Source organism: Panthera pardus, unplaced genomic scaffold (assembly GCF_024362965.1).
Source record: "Panthera pardus isolate Hobbes unplaced genomic scaffold, ASM2436296v1 HiC_scaffold_27, whole genome shotgun sequence".
Lineage (NCBI taxonomy): Eukaryota > Metazoa > Chordata > Mammalia > Carnivora > Felidae > Panthera > Panthera pardus.
Window position 1 is genome coordinate 50,636,990 of NW_026526843.1, and position 7,272 is coordinate 50,644,261.

Consider the following 7,272-nt stretch of genomic DNA (forward strand, 5'->3'; position numbering starts at 1 on the left):
CTCTTTCTCTATATACTTTTTTTATAACAAATGTTAGTCATGAGTAAAATCTGTTGTGATTCTTATGAATTCTTCCAATAAATTAGCATATTCGAAGGTGGCCTTGAGACCCCTGAGATTATAGGAAAAGAATTTGAACAGAAACTTCAAAGAAGATATGAGAGTGACTAATAAGTACATAAAAAGTTGCTTAATAATGTCATCTGAGAAATGCTAAATAAACCATAATGAGATACTATTTGGTACCTGTTAGAATGACTAAAATTAAAAAGACTGATTATACCAGGGTACCTGGGTGGCTCAGTCAGTTAAGCATCCAACTCTTGATTTCAGCTCAGGTCATGATCTCAGGATTCATGAGTTTGAGCCCTGCATTATGCTGTAAGCTGACAGTGCGGAGCCTGCTTGGGATTCTCTCTCTCTCCCTCTCTCTCTCTTTCTCTCTCTCTCTCTCTGCCCCTCCCCCACTCGCACTCTCAAAATAAATAAACTTAAAAAAAAGACTGATTTATACTAACTGCAAGAATGTGGAGGAATTGGGGCATCTGGGTGGCTCAGTCAGTTAAGTGTCTGACTTCTGCTCAGGTGATGATCTCGCGGTCTGTGAGTTCAATCTTTGTGGCGGGCTTTGTGCTAAAAGCTCAGAGCCTGGAGCCTGTTTCAGATTCTTTGTTTCCCTCTCTCTCTGCCCCACCCCCACTCGCACTCTGTCTCTCAAAAATAAATAAACATTAAAAAAATTTTAAAGAATGTGGAGAAATTACAATTCCTATACTGAATGTGTAAATATAAAATGTTACAATGATATATTGCATAAATACATAATATACATAAACATATATAATACATAAATATAATGGTACAATCACTTTGGAAAAAGTATTCGGCAGTTTCTTAAGAAGTTATACAGATACCTACCATACAATTCAGTCATTCCACTTCTATGTATTTACCCAAGAGAAAAGAAAACATGTTCATACAAAGATTTATACATGAAATGTTCATAAAAGCTTTTTTTTGTAATAGCTAAAAACTGGAAACAATTCAAGTATTCATCAAGAGGTCAGTGGATAAGCTAATTATTTTATATCCACTCAGTGGACAACCACTCAACAACCCAAATGAAAGTACTAAGTATCTACAAAACAATATGGATAAATCTTGCAATAATTATACCGAACAAAAGCAAGACAATCACGTATTATGATTCCATTTTTTTTTAAAATCTAGAAATGTCCACTAATCTATAGTGTCAAAAGCCAATCAATGGCTTCTGGTTTGGGGAAGCAGTGCAGAGAGAGGCAGGAGAATATGAGAAAACAATTTACAGTAAGGACTGTGTTCATTATTTTGATTCTAGTAATGGGTTTCATGGATGTATACATATTTTGAAACTTGCCAAATTGTACATTTTAAATCTGTGCAATACATTGTATGCCATACAAAAAATATAAAATTAATAGATGCCATTTATGGAAAAAGTGGTCCAACGTTACAGATTCTGACTTAACACCTATGTTCCCAGCAACCTTGTTTTCTTTGCAAACAACAGAGCAAAGATGTAGGGTTTCCAGGCATTGAGCGTAGAAAAACTGGACATTGGAACTAAATATTCAACTTGACCCCTGTCTCACAGACTGGTCAGCTAGGGAGATAAAACCTGAAACAAGAAAAAACTCTAGGGAAAAAAGATGGAGAAGAGTTCTAGATGAAGTAATATTGGCAAAATGTTCATAATATGTGTAGCTGAATGGTGGGCATGTGAGATTTATTATAGAAAGCATTAGCATATCATATGAGTTAAAAAAGGAACTAAAACCCAAAATATTCTAAAGCAATTGCCTATTGCAAAAGGAACTGTGGGAAAGAGGGGCAGACATTCTTTACTGATTAAATTTGTACCCAGTTTGTGCATTGCTTTGTTAAAAATAATTTTTCAAAAAGCCAACATCAGAAATATGTTAAAAACTGCTCTTCTTCCCTTATGTGAAGTTACTAAGGTCTATACATCAGTTCATGATTCATGCAGTAAATTTAGCTATTTTGATAATCACTTAATTTTTGAAAGCTGGAATTTTTAAAAATTCTGACTTATTCTTATTTGTACAGTTTTGGTAAAAGAAAAGGATTCTAAGTACTCAGCTATTTGAAAAATGTTAACCTTTTGTTTACAAATATATAATTTGAAGAGAAGTGTTGACAAGCTACTTATACATATTTATCAAATATCTTGTACTTCCAGTTGAGAAGTATTTTTTATTATATTCTACATCACTATTATCCTTCCTGGCATAATGGGGAGAAAAAATTTAGAAACAGGAGAATTCAAGAAAGGGAAAAGAATATCCTCATGCTTCCTTTTCTTGTCATTCTATTTTGGGGAATTTTTAACCAACATAAAGGAAAGTGTTAAAGAATATGTGCCTTAAAGTCTATAAATTTGGGAGATTTGGGATTCTGAGGATTCAGAAAAGGGGTTCTGAATTCATAATGAGTTTGAGGCAATTGATTCAGATGGTACCCTAACCAACTAAAGGAATTCGTTTCTGATAAACCTAGGAAGAACACAGGGAATTCCATACTGGATCAAAACAATGACTCTCTCCAAAATACCAAGAGATATTTTGGTTGGAAGAACCTGTGCTTTCCCTCCAAAGTAATAACCTCAAAGTATTTTTCAAAATACCTGGATATCCTAAAACATCCTCTAATATCTCATTAGAGATCTACAATCAGTTAATTTTCCTTTTTTTTTTTTGTTGGGGGGGGAGTTTGTAGTAGAGTCTGTGCAGCGGTGTTCAGGGCACAAACTGCAGTCAAACAAACCTGGGTTGCAATCTTAGATCTCAGACAACTAACTTCTCTGAGTGTCATTCTTCTCATTGGTAAAATTCAGATAACTAAAGTAGCTACTTCAAAGTTTATTGTATTTAATGAGAAGTTTCCTGTAAATCATTGAGCAAAGGATCTGACAATCAATACATAGTAACTCATTGTTATTTTATATTTTGCCTATACATTTTATTGGCATTTCCCATAAGTATTAGGTCCATTCTACTTTTAAATTATCTTTTTTGGGGGGCGGGATGCCTGGGTGGCTCAGCCGGTTAACCGCCTGACTTCGGCTCATGTCATGATCTCATTGTGAGTTCAAGCCCGAGTCAGGCTGTGAACTGACAGCTCAGAGCCTGGAGCCTGCTTCGGATTCTGTGTCTTCCTCTCTCTCTGCCTTACCCCCACTCACACTCTGTCTCTCTCAAATATAAGTAAACATTAAAAAAATTAAATATCTGGTTTTTTAAATAAAAAGGCTATAAACAGTTGAAAGAGTTGGGGTGCCTGGGTGACTCAGTCAGTTGAGTGTCTGACGCTTGATCTCAATTCAGGTCTTGATCTCAGGGTCGGGAGTTGGAGCTCCACATTGGGCTCCAAACTGGGTGTGAAGCTTACTTTAAAAAAAAAAAAAAAGGTGAAAGAGTCAATCACCTGCATGGTGTGATTTTAAGAGTATCAGGAAGAGTCCAACACCCCCATTTCCTCTCCTTCCACATAAATACAGCATACTCTTCTACTCATTTTCACTCCACCAATAAAGCTCCATTTCTTTATTGACTTTGGTCAAAATTCAAGTCAGGATTGAAATGTTGCTAGGGTGGGTATTTCTGTACATTTAAACAATAGACTGAAGCATCTAAGGCTAATTTTGATTGTGGAGGAGAGGCTAGGAAAGGCACTGAATGGAGGAGAGTGAGACAAGTAGTACTAGTAACTATCAGGTAAATGGAACTCTCCCTTCCTTTACATCATGGCTGGGGAAGCTAGTTAGTGGAGTGCTCTGTTTCCAAAACTAGCAGGCTGTTAAGAATCACCTGGGTCATTAAAAAAAAAAAAAAAAGATTCCCAGGCCCTTGCCCTGGGATTTAGTAAATCTAGGATACGGGTTAAGGAATCTGAAGGGCTAATAAGCAACCAGGTTATACTTTTTTTTTAATGTTTATTTTTGAGAGAGACAGAGAGTGGACAGGGGAGGAGCAGAGAGAGAGGGAGACAGAATCTGAAGCAGGTTCCAGGCTCCGGGCTGTCAGCACAGAGCCCCATGCAGGGCCCGAACCCATGGACAGTGAGATCATGACCTGAGCTGAAGTCAGAAGCCCAACCGACTGAGCCACCCAGGAGCCCCTACAACTGGGGTATTCTTAAGACCTGACAAGTCTAAAAAAAATCTGGACAGTTTAGGAGCCCAGGCTTTGGAATCAAACAACACCTGGGTTCAAACCCTAGCTCCCCTCCTTTAGGACGACTAATCATGAAGTTAATTAACCACCCTCAATCTCAGTTTCCATCTCTATGAAATATTTTGGGATTAAATGAATTAATGTGTACATTTGTCTCACAATAGATACAGAAAAAACAGTTGGCATTATTATTGTCTGTTGTTTCAACTCATTTATATTTATATATGAATCCTTAGAGTCTACTGGGCAAGGTGCCAAAGTGGTCAATGATTTTCTAGAACGTTTTGTTTGCTTCCTAACATGCCCCTATCTTTGAGGCCAATTGGAGAAATTAGCATTGTTATTGTGATTAGCTGTTGGGGGTCACCGTTTATATCTTTATGCCTTATCACGTAAATTAAAAATTCAGAGTGTCTCTCAACTTATATTCAGACACTTTACCATAGGCACTGATTTCATCTCTCCTGGAAAGTTAACTTTCTCCAGTTCTACAAGGTTTTCAGACTTTAGACTTCTAAGTTCCAACTTGAAAAGGCCCAATAACACTGCACTTTGAATTATAGTGTAAGAGAGGCTTTGAAAGAACTTCAGTGATTGACTTCCAGGTAAGAAGGGGACAGGGTGTCAGAGAAACAGAAATGGACAGAGAAAGACAATACAAGGAAAACATCAAAGACATACTGTCAATAAAAAGGAAAATACCATGATAAAAGAAACAAAAAGACAGATGGACAGTGCCAAGTAGAGGAAAGAAAAGGATGATCAAATAAAAACAAAGAGAAAGCAGAGACAGAGCTAAGACATATGCTGGAATGAAAGCTTTTCTTTTATTAATAATAGTAGGGTTCATTTAGGGAATTTCTATCAAAGGTGAGGAAGAGAAAATTCATTCATCCAACACAATTTAAAAATATTTACTATAGAAAAGGCACTGTTAGGCATTATGTGGAAATACAAGCCTTCCATCCCCTCACTGGAAGAAAACTATGTTAAGGCAGAATGTGATAAGCAATATTAAAATACAAAGTGCTTCTTAGTTCAAAGAAGGGAAACCTGCATTCAGTTGGAGGATGGAGGAAGTAGCATTGGAGCTGGATCCTGAAAGATGACCAAAAATTTAATAGATGGAAGGGGAAGAAATTTTCAAACAATGGGAAGGACATTAGTGAAAATTTTAAGCAGGAGAAACAAGGAACATGTTCAGGAAAGAAGGAATGGTATAATTTGGCTAAAGTTTTAGTTCTAAGTAGCGAATAGTAGAAGAAAGCTAAAAAAATAATTTTATGTGCAGAAGGAGGGGTTGAAGGTAAGGCTGAGGACCAAGTGAGGTTTCTGAACAGGGGAGTAAGTAACAAGTCTATGGGTAGGAAGAATTAAGAAGATGGGTACTGAAAGCCTGAAAGTGAAGATGTGAAGGAGAACATTGTTATAGTATGTTCAGGGAGGTGATTCCTATCAATTGTCTCCTGGACACCCCTTCTTCTAAGTTCCCCAGCATCCCAGTCATTGCTGCTGGGATCAGCAATTGTTTGAAGTCTCGATTGAAACTAGAGGGTAAAGTCGAGGGAGAAATTGAAGACAACCTGTAGGTTTCTAATTGGAAAGATGGTAATGTCATTAATAGAAATTGGTAGGGCATCTGGGTGGCCTAGTTGGTTAAGCATCTGACCTTGGCTCAGGTCGTGATCTCTGGGTTCATGAATTCGAGTCCCATGTTGGGCTCTGTGCTGATAGCTGAGAGCCTGGAGCCTGCTTCGGATTCTGTGGCTCCCTTTCTCTCTGCCTCTCCCCAACTCATGTCTGTTTTTCTTTGTCTCTCAAAAATAAATAAACATTAAAAAAAGAAATTTGTTAGGTGAAGAAAAGTTTAATTTTTGATATGTAGCATTAAAGATGCTAGTGTTACATTTAGATGATGTTAGCAGGTGATAGGATTGTGGAACTGGACATTCAGAGAGTTTGGAGCTATAAAGTTTGGAGATGGATTATGATGTGTTCCAGGAGATCAACTGAAATAGGCTCTGTGGGAAGAGATCTTACATACTTCCTTTTATTTTTTTAATATGAAATTTATTGTCAAATTGATTTCCATACAACACCCAGTGCTCATCCCAATAGGTGCCTTCCTCAGTGTCCATCACCCACTTTCCCCTCCCTCCCATGCCCCATTAATCCTGAGTTTATTCTCAGTCTTTAAGAGTCTCTTATGGTTTGCTTCCCTCCCTCTCTAACTTTTTTTTCCCCTTCCCTTCTCCCATGGCCTTCTCTCGAGTTTCTCAGAATCCACATAAGAGTGAAAACATATGGTATCTGTTTTTCTCTGTTTGACTTATTTCACTTAGCATAACACTCTCCAGTTTCATGTTGCTACAAATGGCCAGATTTCATTCTTTCTCATTGCCAAGTAGTATTCTATTGTATATATAAACCACAATTTCTTTATCCATTCGTCAGTTGATGAACATTTAGGCTCTTTCCATAATTTGGCTATTATTGAAAGTGCTGCTATAAACATTGGGGTACAAGTGCCCCTATGCATCAGCACTCCTCTATCCCTTGGGTAAATTCCCAGTGCTGTTGCTGGGTCATAAGGTAGATCTATTTCAGTGCAAGAGGGTTCCCATTTCTCCACATCCTCGCCAGCATCTATAGTCTCCTGATTTGTTTATTTTAGCCACCCTGACCAGAGTGAGGTGGTATCTGAGTGTGGTTTTGATTTGTATTTCTCCGATGAGGAATGACATTGAGCATCTTTTCATGTACCTGTTGGCCATCTAGATGTCTTCTTTAGAGAAGTGTCTATTCATGTCTTCTGCCCATTTCTTCACTGGATTATTTGTTTTTCAGGAATGGAGTTTGGTGAGTACTGTATAGATTTTGGATACTAGCCCTTTGTCCGATATGTCATGTGCAAATATATTTTCCCATTCTGTTGGTTGCCTTTTAGTTTTGTTGATTGTTTCCTTTGCTTGATTGTTTCCTTTGCATTCCTTTTAGCCATGGGTTCCTTTTTAGTTCAACTCTGGAACCATGTATT